Below are 23426 nucleotides of genomic sequence, written 5' to 3' on the forward strand. Positions count from 1 at the left end.
GCGACATTGCCTCCGCAAACCATTCCTGCTAAATTTGAGCTCCAAAAGCCAAATGGCGCTCTTTCCCTTCTAAGCTCCGCCGTGTGTCCAAACATCCGTTTATAACCACATGTGGGGTATTGTTTTACTCGGGAGAAATTGCTTTACAAATGCTGTGGTGCTTTTTCTCCTTTAGTCCTCGTGGAAATTAGAAAAAATTAGCTAAACCTACATAATCTTTGAAAGAATGACGATTTTTATTTTCACGGCCTACTTCCAATAATTTCTGCAAAAAACCTGCAGGGTCAAAATGCTCACTATACCCCTAGATAATTTCCTCAAGGGGTGTAGTTTCCAAAATGGGGTCACTTTTGGTGGATTTCCACTGTTTTGGCACCGAAAGAGCCCTTGAAATCTGACATGGTGCCTAAAATATTTTCTAATAAAAAGGAGGCCCAAAATCCACTGGGTGCTCCTTTGCTTCTGAGGCCGGTGCTTCAGTCCATTACCACACTAGGGCCACATGTGAGATATTTCTAAAAACTGCAGAATCTGGGCAATAAATATTGAGTTGCGTTTCTCTGGTAAAAACTTCTGTGTTACAAAAAAAATAGAATAAAAATGAATTTCTGCAAAAAAAAATTACATTTGAAAATTTCACCTCTACGTTGCTTTAATTCCTGTGAAACGTTTAAAGGGTTAAGAAACTTTCTAAATGCTGTTTTGAATACTTTGAGGGGTGAAGATTTTAAAATGGGGTGACTTTTTGGCGGTTTCTAATATATAAGGCCCTAAAAGCCGCTTCACAACTGAACTGGCCCCTGTAAAAATAGCCTTTTGAAATTTTCTTGAAAATGTGAGAAATTGCTGCTAAAGTTCTAAGCCTTGTAACGTCCTAGAAAAATAAAAGGATGTTCAAAAAACGATGCCAATCTAAAGTAGACATATGGGGGATGTTAATTAGCAACAATTTTGTGTGGTATAACTGCCTGTCTTACAAGCAGATACATTTACATTTATAAAAATGCTAATTTTTGCAATTTTTCACCAAATTTTGGTGTTTTTCACTGGTAAATATTGAATTTATCGACCACATTTTTCCACTATCATAAAGTCCAATGTGTCACGAGAAAACAATCTCAGAATCGCTTTGATAGGTAAAAGCGTTCCGGAGTTATTAACACATAAAGTGAAATATGTCAGATTTAAAAATGGGTCTGGTCCTGAAGGCCAAAATGAGCTTGGTCCTGAAGGGGTTAAAGAATTGAGATGATTCAGGAAAAAGGACCACCGGCGCTGCTATATAGGATGTCGAGGCAATGAAATAAATAAATAATATTTATTTGTAAAGACAGGGCTACGCGTTTCGACGCAGGATCGGCGTCTTCATCAGGCCAGCTTGATTTATTTATTTAATTGCCTCGACATCCTATATAGCAGCGCCGGTGGTCCTTTTTCCTGAATCATCTCAATTATTTACCTTGACAGCAAAACTATTTGCATGTGTACGGACCTGGCTGCAGCTTCATGCTTTTGTGATACCTACTGGTATCCATTCTCTAAGGTGAGCAATTTTCTTGTTGGTCATATTGCTCAATATACTCCCTCGCTTTATTGCACTATGTGGCGCCGTGTCTCCTTTTTATTTTTCTAATCCAGGTCTTAAAGAGGCTCTGTCACCAGATTTTGCAACCCCTATCTCCTATTGCAGCAGATCGGCGCTGCAATGTAGATAAGAGTAACGTTTTTGTTTTTTTTAAAAACAAGCATTTTTGGCCAAGTTATGACCATTTTTATATTTATGCAAATGAGGCTTTCTAAAGTACAACTGGGCGTGTTTAAAGTTATGTACAAGTGGGGGGGCGTGGCTTGGACCTGCATGAGGACGGACGTGTAACAGGGAGCTCCGTGACTAAGAAGCCCAAACCGGCTTAAATAAACCTATTGGACACCAGGAAAAGAAGTCTCCCGGCAGATGAACGTACCCTAAGCCCGGAGGGCGCAGTGAGGTCAGAGAATCAGCTGGGGAACGGAGGAAACTCGTCTCAGAAGTCGGAGCATCGTGGGGGAGGGGAGTCACGAGGCACGGCTTCCCGGGCTAAGGCGCCCTACAGATATCTCGTCTGGGAGATTAACAGCGGTCAGGAGGCCAGATTCCAGGAGAGCAGTGAGGATTCTGTGAACGGAGGTGAGGAGGGGAGTCACAGCAGCCCACGGAGGGTCAGTAGCACTGCAGGAGAAAGAGGGGAAGGAGGGGAACGGCCTAGAAGGGAAGAAACGCCATTGTGATAAACTTTATTTCTGGAGGGTCACAACAGGTCAGTGCACACAGTGGAAAGGAGGTTGAGCAGAGTCACAGACTTTCACAAGCTATCCTCCACTTGATATTGATTTCCACCACAGCAAAGAGAATATAGGAGGAACTAAAAGAGAGTCTGCTTGAGCAGGAGCAGCCGCCATTTCCCATCTTTTCCATAGCAAGATATAACATAAAACGCAATACGGTACAAGGATATATCTACAGTTACTGGCAGAGATAAATAAAGTACACAGTTACTTGCATTGAACGTTTATTATAATTTTCTCGCTTACCGTGTGTATCATACTTTACAATGGGCGGCACTACAAAAAAGAAAGACCAAAAAGCGAAACCGACTAAACTCACAGAGTTTTTTGCCACTTCTCCCTCTAGACAGGCTGGAGCAAAGAGACGGTTATCACTCCCCCCGCCCTCTCCTGCATCCTCTTCCAGAGCAGAGTCCTTAAACAATGACATGGGGGAAGACTCTGACTTACACCCAGTTTCGGAAACCACAATTAAAAAATTACTAAATTCTTTGAGAGACTCTCTACAGTCCGATTTTAAAAGTATTGTTGGGGAGCTGAAAACTGACATTTTGGCTATAGCGTCGCGCACGGATCATATCGAGCACAAATTTGAATCCTTTGCCAAATCGCATAATTTGTTAATTGATGCGAATTCAACGCTAGAGGAGGAGGTTCAAAGGTTATCAAACAAAGTGTTAGATCTTGAGGACAGATCGCGCAGGAATAATGTCAGAATCAGGGGCATTCCGGAATCAGTGACACCGGACCAGCTTGCTCCATATCTTACTGACCTACTGAACGTGGTTCTACCTCAAAAATCCAACTTGGATATGACAATAGACAGGATCCATAGAATTCCTAAACCGCGGCATATTGCACCTCACCTCCCGAGAGATTCTATAGCCAGGATCCACTTTTATCATATTAAAGAGGAATTCCTTAGGGCTTTAAAAAGCTCTCCAGAATTACCGGAACGTTTTAAAGATATTGCGATCTACCCTGATCTGTCAGCAGCTACTATGTTAAAACGAAGAGAATATATGCCTCTCACAAGAATCTTGAGAGATAAAGGAATACTTTACAAATGGGGATTTCCGGTGAAGCTGATTGTATCCAGGAACGGCAGTATTCACGTGTGTAATTCACCTGAAGCAGCGAAGGAATTACTTCAGGAATGGGGATTTATTACCTCGCCGTCTCAAAGTCCCCGACGCAGGGAAGAGATTCGTCCAGAAGTGATCACCCCATTGTGGTCAGAAAAAATAAGCAGATCCAGGAAGAAAACGGGAGACTGATATAACTGTATAATTGTTTAAGAATATGGTGTTCATATATAATGGCTTCAAATGTCGTAGTCATTTAAGGAGGTTGCTTGGGGAGGTAGTCATGGTTACTTTGGGAAAGGCAGGTCCTACTGACGTTGCCCCCTTTTCTTCCCTGAAAGAGGGAAATAACAGGTTGTTGGGTTCTTCAAACAATCCGCTAAGTTGGAAAGCGGTGTGTTGTTATGTTAAAGTTTGTTTTACTTTAAGGTTGCTTTTTGGCCTCTCCCCTGGTAAGATTAAAGCTAAACGTAAGTCAAGCCTTTTCAGTCAAGATGGGTCTTAAATTTGTATCGCTCAATGTAAATGGTTTGAACTCACCTTATAAAAGGTCTATGTTGTGGAAGGAAGCTAATAAATCTGGGTGTGATGTATTATGCATTCAAGAATCACATATGCGCACAAAAGATGTCCATCTTCTTAAACATCCAAAATTTTTAAACATTATTTCAGCTACTACCAATGTGAAAAAAGCAGGAGTTACTATTGCAATCAACAACTCAGTAGTGTTTGAAAAAATTGCGTCATTAATAGATCCTCATGGTAGATATATAATCCTGGTATGCAAATTGGATTTAGTTCTATACACCATAGTGTCTTTATATGCACCTAATAAACGGCAAATTCCGTTTATCACTAAAATTCTTACTAAAACTAAAAAGATACAGCAAGGGGGCTTGCTGATTTGTGGAGATTTTAATACGGTTATGTATAACAGATTGGATAGATCTAACCCAGAAAGGGGTAGAGGTTTAGACATAGAATCTCTGATAGCAGGGGAATATTTACACGATGTATGGCGTTACCAACACGCATCCGAAAAAGATTTCACATTTTTTTCTGCACCTCATACAGCGTATTCCAGGATAGATTTTTTTCTCGTGGACAGGGAGATCCTCCTAAACTCGGAGAATTCAGAAATAGGGGTCAGTACTTGGTCGGATCACGCCCCCATATCCTTAACACTGAAGGCACAATATAGTTTCCCTCCAAGAGCCCCTTGGAAATTAAATACGTTTCTTTTGAAGTCTAAGCCCGTTCAAGATTCTATACGAACAGCTTTAGAAGAATTTTTTGACATAAATTCCCCATCGGCTTCTCCAGAAATGGTGTGGTGCTCCCATAAAGCTTTCGTGAGGGGTCTCTTTATTCAACAGGCGGCTAGGGCAAAGAGAGTTAGGAACAAAGAAATGGAAGAAGTGTTGTTGGCTATTAAAGTCAAGGAATCCTTAATGAAATCAACTCCTACGAGGACTACGGGGGAAGTTCTCAGAGAGTTACGGGATAGACTACAGGTTCTGAATCTGGTCCAATACGATAAAAATTTGAAACGCCTTAAATTGAATTTTTATGAACAAGGGGATAGGCCAGGTAAACTCTTAGCGAAAAGGGTGAGAGTTCAAACAGCTAAGTCTAAAATACCATATTTAGCTCGTCCAAATGGACAAAAGATTTATGATCCCCAAATGATCGCAGATTCCTTTGCAGATTATTATAGCCGATTATACAATCTGAAGGATGACCCTTCACTAACTCACGCTTCTTCAGACCGAATTAAAGAGTTTTTGTCGGAAATAAAGCTCCCACAACTCTCTGAGTCTCAACTACTTAGCTTAAATACGCCAATATCAGAGATAGAGTTACGGAAAATATTGAAGGGTTTAAAATTAAATAAAGCTCCGGGCCCAGACGGACTCCCAAATGAATATTTTAAAATATTTGAAGAAATACTTACTCCATTCATGACGAATACATATAATGGGTTGGTAGCCAAACAATCTCCTCCTTCAGAAATGTTACAGGCGATCCTGATAACTCTCCCTAAACCAGGAAAAACGGCGGATAGACCAGAGAATTTCCGTCCAATATCGCTATTGAATAGCGATATTAAAATCTTCTCAAAATTATTAGCTATGCGAATAAATGAGTGCCTACCTTCCTTGATCTCACTGGATCAAGTAGGATTTGTGAAAGGTCGTCAGGCCAGAGATGGCACCAGAAGGATGCTAGACTTGATCCAGATTGCATATGACTCGTTAGAACCCACGGTAGTCCTCTCTTTGGACGCGGAAAAAGCTTTTGACCGAGTACATTGGCGTTTTTTAGAAGCGGTATTAGACAAATTTGGCTTTCACTCTTTTATTAAAAGAGCGGTCCTTTCCCTGTATACATTCCCTTCAGCTCTGGTATACACATCTGGGTTTTTGTCCAAAAAGTTTTTCATAAGCAATGGAACTCGTCAGGGCTGTCCTCTCTCCCCCCTAATTTTTGATTTGTGTATGGAACCATTCGCGGAAATGATTAGAACATCTTCACTTATTTCAGGAATTATAGTAGGGGGAAGGGAACATAAAATTGGTCTTTACGCAGATGATGTGGTATTAATCTGTAAATCGCCCATGTCTTCCTTGACGGAAATAACTAGGATCATAGCGTGTTATTCTGAAATGTCATATTACAAACTGAACGTAGCAAAATCCCTGATAATGCCCATTCATATTCCTCCAATAATGAAACCACTTCTCTCTAGCTTTAACTTCATATGGGCGAATGAGGGGCTATCATATCTAGGTATAATGTTGACGCCTCACCCATTCATGGTTATGAATAAAAACTACATGACGCTTCTATCTCATATAACGAAAGAGTGCAATAGATTGGATAAATTTCAATTATCTTGGATGGCCAGGATTAATATAGTAAAAATGTTAATATTGCCCAAATACCTATACTACTGCAGGACGATACCCTATTTAATATCGACCTCATTATTGTCCAGATTACAAACAGTAATTATGAGATTCATTTGGAACAATAAGAGAGCAAGAGTAGCTAAACATTTACTGTTTCAGAGAGGGAAATATGGAGGTTTGGGCGTTCCTAACCTAAAAGCCTACAATGTAGCGGCTATAATGGATCAGATGAAACCAAGTTGGTTTTCCACTGAGCAACCATTATGGTCTCAAATAGAGGACGCAATGTTCCCTAAGTTCTTAATGAAACATTTTATGATGGCTGTATATCTGGGAGCTAAAGCTCCACCCATGCCTTTACGATCAATGGCAGATTCTCTTCAGGTGTGGAGTAAATATGTATGTAATGAAAAGTGGATTCAAGTGCCATTAACTAAAATCCCAACCCAAGTTCTCGCACTATTTCTTCCTAATATTTTGTTTACCCCTTGGGTGGAAGCTGGGATTGAATGGATATCGGACTTTTACGAAGGGGACACGTTCAAATCTTTCGAATATATTTCAAAAACCCATAATATTTCCTCTAGTCTTTTCTTTCAGTATCTTCAAATCAGACATCTCATGCAGTCAGTAAAAATACAATCGACAACAGATAGTTTTAATTCCTTTCACAGGTTTATGTGGGCGGAGTCAGGAGTGGTAAAAGGGATGACATGTAGTTATGATCTTATTATTCAGATGGGGAAAACAGGGAAGGCAGCATATATGACAAAATGGGAAGGTGAACTGGGGACTTCCTACTCTATTGAGCAATGGATTAAAGCGTCATGTTGGTCGTCTAAATTATCCAAATGTGTGAATCACACGGAATTAATGAAAAAAATCCATCTTAGATGGTATCTTACTCCAACTAGGGTAGCACACAGTACCCAAGGGGCCTCTAGATTGTGCTGGAGAGGATGCGGACTCATGGGTTCTTTAATACACATGTGGTGGTCGTGCCCTAATATAGCTCCAATATGGTTGGACACATTTAACTTAATTTCAGAAATATTAGAATTCCGGGTTGAGAGTAACCCCTCTCTAGCTATTTTGGATATCACATTGGAAGACGTCCCACCGGACAAGAGAGTAATTATTCATCATATTTTAATTGCTACTAGACTAACTATAGCTCGGACATGGAAGTCTCCAGAATTTCCGAATATTAGAGAAGTTATTCAAAGGGTGAATATGCAATGTCATTATGAAATAACATTATTATCACAAGTTCACATACAGCATCGCACTAATCAGTTGTGGGATAAGTGGTTACAATCTAGATATTTCAAGTAATGTATAGGTTGGATCTAACCAAGGGCAAGTTTTAATGGAGGCATTGTTAACTTGTGGTTGCGTGTTTGCATTATAGAGTGTAAGACAGATCTCGAAATGTTTAGAGATCTTCCCATGTATGTTTCTTGTATTTGTGTTGAAAAAATCAATAAAAATCTATTGAAATAAAAAAAAAAAAAAAAAGTTATGTACAAGTGGGCGTGTATTGTGTGCGTACATCGGGGCGTTTTTACTTCTTTTACTAGCTGGGCGTTGTGTATAGAAGTGAATGATGCTGACGAATCAGCATCATCCACTTCTCTTCATTACCACCCAGCTTCTGGCAGTTCACAGACACACAGCGTGTCCTCGCGAGATCACGCTGTGTCGTCACTCACTTCCTGCCCCAGGTCCTGCATCGTGTCGGACGAGCGAGGACACATCGGCACCAGAGGCTACAGTTGATTCTGCAGCAGCATCGGCGTTTGCAGGTAAGTCGATGTAGCTACTTACCTGCAAACGCTGATGCTGCTGCAGAATCAACTGTAGCCTCTGGTGCCGATGTGGCCGACACGATGCAGGACCTGGGGCAGGAAGTGAGTGACGTCACAGCGTGATCTCGCGAGGACACACTGTGTGTCTGTGAACTGCCAGAAGCTGGGTGGTAACGAAGAGAAGTGGATGATGCTGATTCGTCAGCATCATTCACTTCTATACACAACGCCCAGCTAGTAAAAGAAGTAAAAACGCCCCGATGTACGCACACAATACACGCCCAGTTGTACTTTAGAAAGCCTCATTTGCATAAATATACAAATGGTCATAACTTGGCCAAAAATGCTCGTTTTTAAAAAAAAATTTTTTTACTCGTATCTACATTGCAGCGCCGATCTGCTGCAATAGCAGATAGGGGTTGCAAAATCTGGTGACAGAGCCTCTTTAAAGGGGTTGTTCCAAGATTAAATGTTATCCGCTGTCTACAGGACAGGACATAACATGCTGATCAGTGGGGCTCCCTCGTACCCCTGAGTTAATGACGCTGCAGGTCAAGCATACACCCTGCCGCTCCAGTTACTCAGGGGTACAAGGGACCACCGTTCCAGTTATCAGTGGGGGTCCCAGTGGTCAGACCCCCACCGATCAGCATGTTATGTCCTGTCCTGTAGACAGGGGATAACATTTAATCTTGGAACAACCCCTTTAACTGCAAGGGGCAAAAATGTATATTTAGAAAAAAAGGCATATGGAACAGTAGCAAAGCAAAAAATAAACTGCGCACAACCTATAAATAAATATGTACCAGCAGTGTATATACCGCACAGATCCATATATAGCAGCAGTGAATATACCGCTCTGATCCATATATAGCAGCAGTGAATATACCGCACAGATCAATATATAGCAGCAGTGTATATACCGCTCTGATCCATATATAGCAGCAGTGAATATACCGCACAGATCCATATATAGCAGCAGTGTATATACCGCTCTGATCCATATATAGCAGCAGTGTATATACCGCACAGATCCATATATAGCAGCAGTGAATATACCGCACAGATCCATATATAGCAGCAGTGACCAGCAAGGAGGGAGGTTGTGTGTGAGAGAGCTGCTGTGTGTGTGTGTTTGGTGGACCACACCCGAGATCCAGGGAGTTTCCTTTCTTTCACCAGCCCAGGTTTCTATCACCTGCCTGGGCTAAGGAAGCTTCCCTGAAGGAGGCTCCATTCATACATGGAGCCTCAGACCTCTACCCCCTGGAGCATGCAGGCGGGGGGTAGGGGGTCTTCCCAACCTGCTGGGAGCGTGCAGCCAGCATCAGGGGTGAGAAGGTCATCCCGTGTAAAGATCTGTGCGGCCCCCCCTGATGCTGGGGCTCTGGAAGGAGCCAGGAGGAGAGACATGGAGGATCATCATCCAGGTGGAGGACCAGAAGGCCCAGCGAGGCCAGATGCCCGACCAAGGGACCAGAGCACGGTTGAGGAGTGGGGGCTACTTCGGTCAGGAGAGTCTGTGGAGACGTTCAGCTCCCGCCTAGCTGCTCGGCTGGAAGAATACCGGGACCTCGGTAAGTCCCTGCGGCGGCTGCGGGAAGATCTGGCGGCCGCAAGGGGACGAGCAGCTAAAACATCAGGCGCCAAGAGGTCCCGGTATAACCTACAGGTAAAGGAAATACTGGAAGAAATTAATATGGTGGAGGAGAGAAAGATGGAGATTGTGGTCGGTGGGGGAGCCTTCGGGGAGAAATTGCAGAATGATGAAAGGTTTTCCCTGATGGCGTCCCCCACGCAAAGTAATGAAACCCCCTGCAAAAGGGGAGTAAAGGCATTGGCTGCTAAAAGTGCAGAGGCAGTGGAGGCCGCAAAAGTGGAGGCCGCAAAAGTGGAGGCCGCAAAAGTGGAGGCCGCAAAAGTGGAGGCCGCAAAAGTGGAGGCCGCAAAATTGGAGGCCGCAGAAGTGGAGGCCACAGAAATGGAGGATAGCGTGGAGGTGGAGAGGACGCCTACCCGGGAGGAGACGGGCTCGGAGGACCCCTGGGAGGGCAGTAATGGAGGGGCAAGTGGGGAACTTTCCTGCAGCCAAGGTGTGCAAAACATTGAATCGGGCAGTGGGCACCCCCCGGGGTTGCTCACGCAAATACGGCTGCAGGAGTCCCCAGTGTCCCTCCAGAACTTTACTTTTGGAGCTGAGTTGCCACCAGAGGAGGACAAAGTACAGAAGAAGAAGCTTTGGAAGTTAAGGCGGAAGAAAACAAAGGCGAAGACAGGTGGGGTATCCTATAAATATTCCTACCTGTCTTCCTTGCGTTCCGGACCGGGTGAGAGCTCGGTTCGGGACGCAAACCCCGCAAATCCCCCAGCTCCGGCCTCTGCAGTGGGGTCGTGGCGGGTATGTGGGCAGAAAAATATGGTGCTGGTTTTGAGCAATGTGGCCAAGATGGCGCCAGATGCCGTCTCCTGTAAAGGAGGTGGTGTCGATGGCCACGTGGCGCTAGGGGGCGTGTCCCCGTGTCCGGCGGATGGGGAACCTCAGAAGCCGGTCTCTGGCGCAAGCCGGAGGCCGGGGGACGGGGGGAACCGTAAACCGGATGTGGCGCCGGAAAACCGGAAGTCCGCTGGTCATGTGACTCGGCCGGCGGACGCACCAAAAAGTGTTGCGGCAGCGAGTGGTGGCGGTAGGAGAGGCTCCGGCACTGCTGGCCATCCCCCGACGGGAGGGGGGGTTGGTTTGGTGCCGGGAGCGGCTCTAGCGGTGCCTGCGGCCCCTCCATCTGCATCGCCGCAAGGCGGTGGGAGGGGTTTAGCGGGCACGGGGGGTGACGGCACCCCTCCTCCCGAACATTGTATTAGTGGCGCAGCAGATATGGAGGTCGGTGAAGCGGAGGGTGCTGAGGGATTGCCGCCTGAGATATCCGGCGGCGCCCCAGAAGTAGCGGCACCTGATGATGTGGAGACCCCAAAAACAACATATATAAAGCCTATGGACAAAAGGAAGAACTCCGTTACCAGCCTGGCCGGTATGAAAGTTGTGGAGAGGAATGTAAGTGAAAATGTAAATATTAATGGTAGCGTTAGTAGTGTTGGTAATATTGTTGGTGGTGGTAATGTTGTGGATGTTAATGTGGGTTGTAATATTGTGGGGGGAGTGTCAACCATTGGCGGGCCGGTTGCTCCTTCTGCCAGAGCGCCCGGCAGGTCGTATGCGGGCGTTGTGGTGGGGGGACCTTCGGCCCACCCATCCTCATCTTCTGGGCCCGGGGACGGCAGTTTGCAACAGCGCCTCCTAGAAGCCTTAAGGGAGGGGAAGCAGACGATAACAGTAGGGGGAGTGCAGAAGGACCTATCCTTTTGGATAAATAGGTATGGTCTGGATGCCTTCCGAGAGAGACGGGGAGATCAGTGGTCGCTCCCAACAACCGGGCCGGCCGTGGCCAGGAGGAATGTGGTCCGTCTCCAGTGGCGTGGCAATGATGCGTGCCCTCCTCGTAAGAGGGTGGTGGAGCTGCTGCTGGAGATGGGCTTCAAGGCGAGTGACATCTACGCCTTGATACATCCTCATGGTACGGCTGAGTTTGACATCAGCTTTGTTCAGCCGGGGGGCCTTGAGGTCTTCTGGGGGAACTATGAGCTGGTGAAAAGCGAGCCCGGCTGGCGAGGGTTTGCTGCGCAAGCAATCTCTCGCCAGAATGGTCTCAGGAAAGTGACCGTTCTTACCCGTAACGAGTCGCTTTCCTGTGTGGACATCATGACCTGGTTGGGAAGATACGGTGAGGTAGCAGAGATGCCACGGAAGAACTGCGATGAGTTTGGCATCTGGTCGGGAGCCTGGACGTTTATGGTTAAACTTAAGCGTCTGGGGCAGACGGTGTCCCACATACCATCATCTGCTTTCTTGGGAAGAGATCGAATCCTTGTCTTCTACCAGGGGCAGCCGAAGCTGTGTCACCGGTGTGGCGACCCCTCACACTTGAGCGCAAGCTGCACCGTGCAGAAGTGCGCTCATTGTGGGGGGGTAGGCCATCTGGCCGCATCGTGTGAGCAGATTAGGTGTAACCTGTGTGGTGACCTAGGTCACCCTTTCAGTCGGTGTCCGCGCTCAGTCGTCAATGTCTGTTCCAACCCTACGGAGAATGTAAGGAGGGAGGTCTCCGTGGGCGAGGGGGCGGACAGAGACGATAGAGCCCAAGAGCAAAGGACGAACGCCAGGAGGGGACCCCCTTCTCGTCAGAGAAGGGCGGAAAAACGCAGAAGGGAACGAGAGCTGAGGAGGACCCAGGAAACTGGGGACTCCTCTGGCTCGGACCTGGATGCCCCCCAGGATACTGATGCTCTTGGGGGGGCCGTACTGGACGAGGAGATAAGGAGGATAGAGAGAGAGCAGAGGGCTGAGGACTCCCAGTCCTCCCACTATGAAAGTGTGGAAGAGGAAGGGAGGTCACAGCCTAAAACAAAACAGGGGACACCGGGTAACATCAAAACAGGGCTAAAAACATCTGGCCCTGCCCCGGCCAAGGAAGGCAAAACCTGCACCCCCCTGGTGTGCTCCCCCAACCGATACCGTGTTCTCATGGATATTCCAGACCCCCAGGACGGGGGGGAGAGCACGGTAGGGAGTCTAGGTGTCGTTGAGCCTCCTCTTCTGCGGGGGCCACTGTCCCCGGGGGAGGGGGTCGGCCCGGACCCAGGAGATGAGAATGGGAGGGGGGTGGTGGAGGTTATGGACTCCTCAAAAACAAAAAAAAGAGGTAAAGAGGGTGAGGGGTCCTCCTCAGAGGAGAAAGCAAGGGGTGGGAAGAAGAAAACCGTCTAACTCAATCATTTATGATGGCGGCACCCACTCCGTTGACGCTGGCATCGATTAACGTTGCCAGCATTAAGTCGAATATGGCTAGATTTGCAGCCTTTGATTTTCTCGGCCGGGTTGAAGCTGACATTTTGTTTTTGCAGGAGACCAGACTGTCACTTTTGGCAGAGGTCGTGAAAGCTAGGAGGGAGTGGCGACGTGGGCCCTCCTACTGGTCTCTTGCGGCTGAGCCATATAGCGGGGTGGCGGTACTTTTTACCGCACCGGTCACATGCCGGCGGATGATCGAGTTAGAAATGGGGCGGTGCTTGATCTTAGATGTTCTCATGAGGGGACAAGAACTAAGACTCATTAACATCTACGGTCCCCAGACAAAGTGGGACCGGAAAAGTCTCTTCATGAGGATTAAGCCCTTCCTTTTTACAGGCCGACAAGTCATTTTTGGAGGGGACTTTAACACTGTCGTTAGGCCCCAAGACAGAGGAGGTTCCAGAAAGGTACTGGCCTATGATAGTGTCGAGTTGAATAGAATAGCTAGTGATGCTCGCCTGGAGGACATCCACATTCGGTATACCCCAGGCCACTCGGGATTCACCTATCATAGTGGTAGTCGTAGATCCAGAATAGACAGGTTTTTTTTAAAGGAGGACGCCATCTCTTCGGCAGTGTCCGTCGTTGAGGTGGAGTTCTCCGATCACTGTATGATTATGTTTTCTTTGAATGTTGCAGAGTCCCTCCAGATGGGAAGAGGTATATGGAGGCTGAATTCTACTCTCCTGGAAGAAGCAGAGATAAGACAGGCCTTCGAGGATTTTCTTCAGAGCCAGGTACCTTTATTGGATCTAGGTGGTACTAAGTCTGAGTGGTGGGAGGTGTTCAAAGAACGGGTGGCTGAGTTTTTCCGTCAGATCTCGTGCCTCAGGTCTATGAGCAGGTATCGCCTGTATCAAGACATGAGGAGGAAACTCGAACATCTAGTCTCAACCGGAGGTAGCCGTGAGGAAATCTCCGTGGTGAAAGCTCTGCTCAAAAGATGCCAATATGATAGGCACACGTCTTTGGTTCTTGAACGGGATTTCGGGAGGTACCGCTCGCCCGACCCTTACAAGAACTGCAAGATGTCAGTGAGTCGTAAGGTGGTGACAGGACTGGTAGATAGTACAGGCTCCCTGATGAGATCCAAATCAGGGATCCTGGAGGTCATCAGATCCTTTTATTCGCAGCTTTTGGGTGAGCAGGATCTAAACCGAGACGAAATGTCGGCTTTCCTGGCTGAAACCATCCCTGAGCCAGGAGCAGACCCCTCGCTTGGTGTTTTGACAGAGTCGATCAAGGAAGAGGAAGTGATGCTGGCGATTGATGGGTTGGCCATCAAAAAGTCGCCAGGCCCAGATGGCTTAACATCTGAGTTTTATAAGGCTTTTAAGGGAACCTTAGTTCCCCTCTTGACTGCGGTTTTTAATGAGTGCCTCTCCTCGGGCGCTCTTCCAAAGTCAATGGGCAAGTCGGCCTTGATCATTCTGTCAAAGGGTAAGGATTCGACACGTATTGAGAACTGGCGTCCCATAGCGCTCCTCAATACGGACAGAAAGGTTCTCGCAAAAGTACTGTTTAATCGGCTGGTGAAGTTTGCACCCCGGCTCCTTTCGTCGGCCCAGCATTGCTCTGTTCCAGGCCGCAGCACCTTTAGTGCTGTCCTCAGTGTCAGAGAGGCAGTGGAGCAGGGACATTCTGGCCGATGGGAGGGGTACATGCTGTCCTTGGATCAGGCCAAAGCTTTTGACCGGGTGAATCACAAGTACCTATGGTCAGTCCTTCTGAGGTATGGCCTACCGGGTGAGTTCGTTAATTGGCTCCAGACCCTATACGCTGGGGCTGAGTCTTTTGCACTGGTGAACGGTTGGACTGGAACCCCCTTTGAGGTTGGGTCTGGTGTCCGCCAGGGTTGTCCCTTAAGCCCCTTGCTGTATGTTTTCGCGATCGACCCCTTTCTTAGGCGGCTCGATCGTGGGCCATTGGCGGGGGTGGGGATGGACTTGGAGGAGCCGGAAGCCACTCAGAGGGTGGTTGCGTACGCGGATGACGTCACTATCTTTGTCTCCTCGAGAGGGGAGGCAGAGTGGGTGATGTCAGAAGTTGAGCGCTACTCACGGGCATCTGGGTCCAGGATCAACCGGGACAAGTGTGAAAGTCTCTGGCTGGGGGGAGGGGATCCTAGTTTTGATCTCCCGGACACCCTCCCAGAGCCCAAAGGGTCTGCTAAAATCTTAGGCATTGAATTTGGCCCGGGTGATTACCCCATGAAAAACTGGGAAGGTAGGCTATCAATAGCTGCCCAGAAGGTTGGCCAATGGAAGGGATGGTCTTTGTCCCTTAGGGAAAGGGTTCACCTGGCCAAGGCTTACCTGATGCCCATGTTGCTCTACCTTGGCAGCGTGTGCATGTTGCCAGAACCTCTCTGGACTCGGGTCTATAGCCTGTTCTTCCAACTGTTATGGGGAAACAGGCTTAACCTAATCAAGAGGGAGGTTACTTACCTACCGAGGAAACTAGGTGGGTTAGGTATGGTTAACCCAGTGGTGTTTCTAGTAAACACCTTCATTAAAATTAATTTGGCAAACCTCTTTGAAAGAGAAAGGGCTCCTCTGTGGATATCCTCCTGCAGGGGATGGTTTCGGCCTTTCTTCCAGGAATGGGAGACAGGAGGCCAAGCGAAAGACCTGCGTGTACCCCATGGGCACCTCCCGGCTTATGCCGCCCCGGTTCTGAAGGTTGTTCGTCGGTGGGGTCTGGAGGCGAGGGAGATCAAGACCATGTCGAGAAAATTTCTTGACAGAAAGGTCTTGTTGACCTGCTTCCAGAAGCCCCTGGCGCTCAGGGACTGCCCAAGTAGCGACCTCGGGGTGGGATTAAAACTTTTAAACTCTGTGAGGATTCCCCAGAAGTTTTGGGATCTGGCTTGGCGCTGCTTCCATGGGAGGCTGTATGTAAGGGGCAATCTGAAGTACAGAAACTCCGATGAAAGAGGTTGTCCTCGGGAGGAGTGCGATGACACGCTGGAAAGCATGGACCATTTCTTGCTTCAGTGTCCCTTCAATGCAGAGGTTTACAAACGGGTGGGTGCCTCCATCGGTTGGCCCGGTCTGACCAACCTCTCCTACGCTGGTTGGGCCTATGGGGCATTCGGAGACCTGGGTGGAAGGGATCATTGCACTTCTTTTTTAGTTAGTTTAGTGATCAGGTATTTCACGTGGAACGCACGGTGCTTAGTATCGACTCAGTGTAAAATCCTCCTGGAGGACGAGGTGTGTAGGAATATCATGGGTGACCTGGTGAAGGTCCGGTCTCTGGAGGTTGAGAAACTGGGTGCATCCAAGGCCTCTCGACTTTGGAGGGGCTTCAATTTTAGGGTGCCCTAGGTGGAACCAACCTTCAGGGGGAGGGGAGGGAGTGCCCCTGGGTATTAGACTGGAGGTGGGGGTCTGCACCTGGCCATGACACCGGGAAATAGCGATAGGGACAGAATGAGAGACAGCAGGAGGGACAGATTAGTTTATAAAGTAATAAGGGATAGAGATAGGGCAAGCAGCATAGGTTTAGCGATAGGGACCGGGGTGGTGGTTGGGGGTTGGCTTTGGCCTCTGGGCTGGTGCTCTAGGGGGGCTTTCCTCTCTCTCTCCTCTGGTGATGGGCTGAGTAAGCACAAGTAGGTTTTTGTTTTGAGCTTTTTGGAGACAGAAAAAGGGCTTACAAGCAGCCAAACTTAGGTTTTCGGGTTATTGTATACAGTATGATATTTTGTTATAGTTATGTGTCGGTATGATTATATGGTGTATAGGTGTATGCATGGGTTTGAGTGAATGTTTAGATAAGATGGGCAGTAGATAGGTGGGGTGGGGGGCCTGGGGGTGTGCCCATCCCGATTCTGGACTACGTGGACGTGAGGAGGACATGAGACGTGGGATCGGGCTGGGTGGGTGATGTGTTTTGGTGGTGGGGGCCAGCATCTGAACTATGCGGACATGGAAGGACATGAGGCGTGATGCTGGTTGGGAGGAGGTGATGGGTGGTGATGGATAAGTTAGTGTGTACAGGGTTAGGTATGAATGTGGATAAGTTAATAAAATAAAAAAAAAAAAAAAAAAAAAAAAAAAAAAAAGTAAAAAAAAAAAAAAAAAAAAATAATAATTGAAAAAAATTAGAAAAAAATAAATAAATATATATATATATATTTTTGTTTTTTGTGTTTTGTTCTTTTCTTTTCATTTACATGGTGCACTGGAGTAAGTGCACCATGGGATGGTAACTTTTATTTTCAGAGTTTATTATTATTATTATTATTATTATTTTGTTTATATTATTATTGTGATTATTATTTTTTTGTTTTATATATGTCTTGATTTTTTTTTTAGGGGGCCATTGGTTGGCACATGGTTTTTAAGAGTATGTTGTATATAGTGTTATAGTTATGTTTTCTTGGGGTTAGGGGGGTTTAGGTGTGTGTATGAATGAGTATGGGATTATAGTTATGTATGCATGGGGATTTATGTAAGAAGGGCCAGGCTGGGTAAATTGTACAGAAATGTACATAAGTTTTGTTTTGTTGTGTTTGTTTTGTAAATACCGTTTATTTTGTAATGTTTTATATTTTTCTATTAAAAGAGTAGCAGCAGTGACCAGCAAGGAGGGAGGTTGTGTGTGAGAGAGCTGCTGTGTGTGTGTGTTTGGTGGACCACACCCGAGATCCAGGGAGTTTCCTTTCTTTCACCAGCCCAGGTTTCTATCACCTGCCTGGGCTAAGGAAGCTTCCCTGAAGGAGGCTCCATTCATACATGGAGCCTCAGACCTCTACCCCCTGGAGCATGCAGGCGGGGGGTAGGGGGTCTTCCCAACCTGCTGGGAGCGTGCAGCCAGCATCAGGGGTGAGAAGGTCATCCCGTGTAAAGATCTGTGCGGCCCCCCCTGATGCTGGGGCTCTGGAAGGAGCCAGGAGGAGAGACATGGAGGATCATCATCCAGGTGGAGGACCAGAAGGCCCAGCGAGGCCAGATGCCCGACCAAGGGACCAGAGCACGGTTGAGGAGTGGGGGCTACTTCGGTCAGGAGAGTCTGTGGAGACGTTCAGCTCCCGCCTAGCTGCCCGGCTGGAAGAATACCGGGACCTCGGTAAGTCCCTGCGGCGGCTGCGGGAAGATCTGGCGGCCGCAAGGGGACGAGCAGCTAAAACATCAGGCGCCAAGAGGTCCCGGTATAACCTACAGGTAAAGGAAATACTGGAAGAAATTAATATGGTGGAGGAGAGAAAGATGGAGATTGTGGTCGGTGGGGGAGCCTTCGGGGAGAAATTGGAGAATGATGAAAGGTTTTCCCTGATGGCGTCCCCCACGCAAAGTAATGAAACCCCCTGCAAAAGGGGAGTAAAGGCATTGGCTGCTAAAAGTGCAGAGGCAGTGGAGGCCGCAAAAGTGGAGGCCGCAAAAGTGGAGGCCGCAAAAGTGGAGGCCGCAAAAGTGGAGGCCGCAAAAGTGGAGGCCGCAAAATTGGAGGCCGCAGAAGTGGAGGCCACAGAAATGGAGGATAGCGTGGAGGTGGAGAGGACGCCTACCCGGGAGGAGACGGGCTCGGAGGACCCCTGGGAGGGCAGTAATGGAGGGGCAAGTGGGGAACTTTCCTGCAGCCAAGGTGTGCAAGACATTGAATCGGGCAGTGGGCACCCCCCGGGGTTGCTCACGCAAATACGGCTGCAGGAGTCCCCAGTGTCCCTCCAGAACTTTACTTTTGGAGCTGAGTTGCCACCAGAGGAGGACAAAGTACAGAAGAAGAAGCTTTGGAAGTTAAGGCGGAAGAAAACAAAGGCGAAGACAGGTGGGGTATCCTATAAATATTCCTACCTGTCTTCCTTGCGTTCCGGACCGGGTGAGAGCTCGGTTCGGGACGCAAACCCCGCAAATCCCCCAGCTCCGGCCTCTGCAGTGGGGTCGTGGCGGGTATGTGGGCAGAAAAATATGGTGCTGGTTTTGAGCAATGTGGCCAAGATGGCGCCAGATGCCGTCTCCTGTAAAGGAGGTGGTGTCGATGGCCACGTGGCGCTAGGGGGCGTGTCCCCGTGTCCGGCGGATGGGGAACCTCAGAAGCCGGTCTCTGGCGCAAGCCGGAGGCCGGGGGACGGGGGGAACCGGAAACCGGATGTGGCGCCGGAAAACCGGAAGTCCGCTGGTCATGTGACTCGGCCGGCGGACGCACCAAAAAGTGTTGCGGCAGCGAGTGGTGGCGGTAGGAGAGGCTCCGGCACTGCTGGCCATCCCCCGACGGGAGGGGGGGTTGGTTTGGTGCCGGGAGCGGCTCTAGCGGTGCCTGCGGCCCCTCCATCTGCATCGCCGCAAGGCGGTGGGAGGGGTTTAGCGGGCACGGGGGGTGACGGCACCCCTCCTCCCGAACATTGTATTAGTGGCGCAGCAGATATGGAGGTCGGTGAAGCGGAGGGTGCTGAGGGATTGCCGCCTGAGATATCCGGCGGCGCCCCAGAAGTAGCGGCACCTGATGATGTGGAGACCCCAAAAACAACATATATAAAGCCTATGGACAAAAGGAAGAACTCCGTTACCAGCCTGGCCGGTATGAAAGTTGTGGAGAGGAATGTAAGTGAAAATGTAAATATTAATGGTAATGTTAGTAGTGTTGGTAATATTGTTGGTGGTGGTAATGTTGTGGATGTTAATGTGGGTTGTAATATTGTGGGGGGAGTGTCAACCATTGGCGGGCCGGTTGCTCCTTCTGCCAGAGCGCCCGGCAGGTCGTATGCGGGCGTTGTGGTGGGGGGACCGTCGGCCCACCCATCCTCATCTTCTGGGCCCGGGGACGGCAGTTTGCAACAGCGCCTCCTAGAAGCCTTAAGGGAGGGGAAGCAGACGATAACAGTAGGGGGAGTGCAGAAGGACCTATCCTTTTGGATAAATAGGTATGGTCTGGATGCCTTCCGAGAGAGACGGGGAGATCAGTGGTCGCTCCCAACAACCGGGCCGGCCGTGGCCAGGAGGAATGTGGTCCGTCTCCAGTGGCGTGGCAATGATGCGTGCCCTCCTCGTAAGAGGGTGGTGGAGCTGCTGCTGGAGATGGGCTTCAAGGCGAGTGACATCTACGCCTTGATACATCCTCATGGTACGGCTGAGTTTGACATCAGCTTTGTTCAGCCGGGGGGCCTTGAGGTCTTCTGGGGGAACTATGAGCTGGTGAAAAGCGAGCCCGGCTGGCGAGGGTTTGCTGCGCAAGCAATCTCTCGCCAGAATGGTCTCAGGAAAGTGACCGTTCTTACCCGTAACGAGTCGCTTTCCTGTGTGGACATCATGACCTGGTTGGGAAGATACGGTGAGGTAGCAGAGATGCCACGGAAGAACTGCGATGAGTTTGGCATCTGGTCGGGAGCCTGGACGTTTATGGTTAAACTTAAGCGTCTGGGGCAGACGGTGTCCCACATACCATCATCTGCTTTCTTGGGAAGAGATCGAATCCTTGTCTTCTACCAGGGGCAGCCGAAGCTGTGTCACCGGTGTGGCGACCCCTCACACTTGAGCGCAAGCTGCACTGTGCAGAAGTGCGCTCATTGTGGGGGGGTAGGCCATCTGGCCGCATCGTGTGAGCAGATTAGGTGTAACCTGTGTGGTGACCTAGGTCACCCTTTCAGTCGGTGTCCGCGCTCAGTCGTCAATGTCTGTTCCAACCCTACGGAGAATGTAAGGAGGGAGGTCTCCGTGGGCGAGGGGGCGGACAGAGACGATAGAGCCCAAGAGCAAAGGACGAACGCCAGGAGGGGACCCCCTTCTCGTCAGAGAAGGGTGGAAAAACGCAGAAGGGAACGAGAGCTGAGGAGGACCCAGGAAACTGGGGACTCCTCTGGCTCGGACCTGGATGCCCCCCAGGATACTGATGCTCTTGGGGGGGCCGTACTGGACGAGGAGATAAGGAGGATAGAGAGAGAGCAGAGGGCTGAGGACTCCCAGTCCTCCCACTATGAAAGTGTGGAAGAGGAAGGGAGGTCACAGCCTAAAACAAAACAGGGGACACCGGGTAACATCAAAACAGGGCTAAAAACATCTGGCCCTGCCCCGGCCAAGGAAGGCAAAACCTGCACCCCCCTGGTGTGCTCCCCCAACCGATACCGTGTTCTCATGGATATTCCAGACCCCCAGGACGGGGGGGAGAGCACGGTAGGGAGTCTAGGTGTCGTTGAGCCTCCTCTTCTGCGGGGGCCACTGTCCCCGGGGGAGGGGGTCGGCCCGGACCCAGGAGATGAGAATGGGAGGGGGGTGGTGGAGGTTATGGACTCCTCAAAAACAAAAAAAAGAGGTAAAGAGGGTGAGGGGTCCTCCTCAGAGGAGAAAGCAAGGGGTGGGAAGAAGAAAACCGTCTAACTCAATCATTTATGATGGCGGCGCCCACTCCGTTGACGCTGGCATCGATTAACGTTGCCAGCATTAAGTCGAATATGGCTAGATTTGCAGCCTTTGATTTTCTCGGCCGGGTTGAAGCTGACATTTTGTTTTTGCAGGAGACCAGACTGTCACTTTTGGCAGAGGTCGTGAAAGCTAGGAGGGAGTGGCGACGTGGGCCCTCCTACTGGTCTCTTGCGGCTGAGCCATATAGCGGGGTGGCGGTACTTTTTACCGCACCGGTCACATGCCGGCGGATGATCGAGTTAGAAATGGGGCGGTGCTTGATCTTAGATGTTCTCATGAGGGGACAAGAACTAAGACTCATTAACATCTACGGTCCCCAGACAAAGTGGGACCGGAAAAGTCTCTTCATGAGGATTAAGCCCTTCCTTTTTACAGGCCGACAAGTCATTTTTGGAGGGGACTTTAACACTGTCGTTAGGCCCCAAGACAGAGGAGGTTCCAGAAAGGTACTAGCCTATGATAGTGTCGAGTTGAATAGAATAGCTAGTGATGCTCGCCTGGAGGACATCCACATTCGGTATACCCCAGGCCACTCGGGATTCACCTATCATAGTGGTAGTCGTAGATCCAGAATAGACAGGTTTTTTTTAAAGGAGGACGCCATCTCTTCGGCAGTGTCCGTCGTTGAGGTGGAGTTCTCCGATCACTGTATGATTATGTTTTCTTTGAATGTTGCAGAGTCCCTCCAGATGGGAAGAGGTATATGGAGGCTGAATTCTACTCTCCTGGAAGAAGCAGAGATAAGACAGGCCTTCGAGGATTTTCTTCAGAGCCAGGTACCTTTATTGGATCTAGGTGGTACTAAGTCTGAGTGGTGGGAGGTGTTCAAAGAACGGGTGGCTGAGTTTTTCCGTCAGATCTCGTGCCTCAGGTCTATGAGCAGGTATCGCCTGTATCAAGACATGAGGAGGAAACTCGAACATCTAGTCTCAACCGGAGGTAGCCGTGAGGAAATCTCCGTGGTGAAAGCTCTGCTCAAAAGATGCCAATATGATAGGCACACGTCTTTGGTTCTTGAACGGGATTTCGGGAGGTACCGCTCGCCCGACCCTTACAAGAACTGCAAGATGTCAGTGAGTCGTAAGGTGGTGACAGGACTGGTAGATAGTACAGGCTCCCTGATGAGATCCAAATCAGGGATCCTGGAGGTCATCAGATCCTTTTATTCGCAGCTTTTGGGTGAGCAGGATCTAAACCGAGACGAAATGTCGGCTTTCCTGGCTGAAACCATCCCTGAGCCAGGAGCAGACCCCTCGCTTGGTGTTTTGACAGAGTCGATCAAGGAAGAGGAAGTGATGCTGGCGATTGATGGGTTGGCCATCAAAAAGTCGCCAGGCCCAGATGGCTTAACATCTGAGTTTTATAAGGCTTTTAAGGGAACCTTAGTTCCCCTCTTGACTGCGGTTTTTAATGAGTGCCTCTCCTCGGGCGCTCTTCCAAAGTCAATGGGCAAGTCGGCCTTGATCATTCTGTCAAAGGGTAAGGATTCGACCCGTATTGAGAACTGGCGTCCCATAGCGCTCCTCAATACGGACAGAAAGGTTCTCGCAAAAGTACTGTTTAATCGGCTGGTGAAGTTTGCACCCCGGCTCCTTTCGTCGGCCCAGCATTGCTCTGTTCCAGGCCGCAGCACCTTTAGTGCTGTCCTCAGTGTCAGAGAGGCAGTGGAGCAGGGACATTCTGGCCGATGGGAGGGGTACATGCTGTCCTTGGATCAGGCCAAAGCTTTTGACCGGGTGAATCACAAGTACCTTTGGTCAGTCCTTCTGAGGTATGGCCTACCGGGTGAGTTCGTTAATTGGCTCCAGACCCTATACGCTGGGGCTGAGTCTTTTGCACTGGTGAACGGTTGGACTGGAACCCCCTTTGAGGTTGGGTCTGGTGTCCGCCAGGGTTGTCCCTTAAGCCCCTTGCTGTATGTTTTCGCGATCGACCCCTTTCTTAGGCGGCTCGATCGTGGGCCATTGGCGGGGGTGGGGATGGACTTGGAGGAGCCGGAAGCCACTCAGAGGGTGGTTGCGTACGCGGAT

The 23426-nt window shown here is 48.9% G+C and overlaps 1 protein-coding gene across 1 annotated transcript in view; it reads right to left on the reverse strand.

Annotated features, from left to right (window-relative positions):
- LOC142728759 (protein phosphatase 1 regulatory subunit 36-like) overlaps window positions 1–23426 on the reverse strand; it is a 157669-nt gene that overhangs the window by 65641 nt on the left and 68602 nt on the right. The gene's annotated exons all lie outside the window — the stretch shown is intronic.

This window comes from Rhinoderma darwinii, unplaced genomic scaffold (assembly GCF_050947455.1).
Source record: "Rhinoderma darwinii isolate aRhiDar2 unplaced genomic scaffold, aRhiDar2.hap1 Scaffold_69, whole genome shotgun sequence".
NCBI lineage: Eukaryota > Metazoa > Chordata > Amphibia > Anura > Rhinodermatidae > Rhinoderma > Rhinoderma darwinii.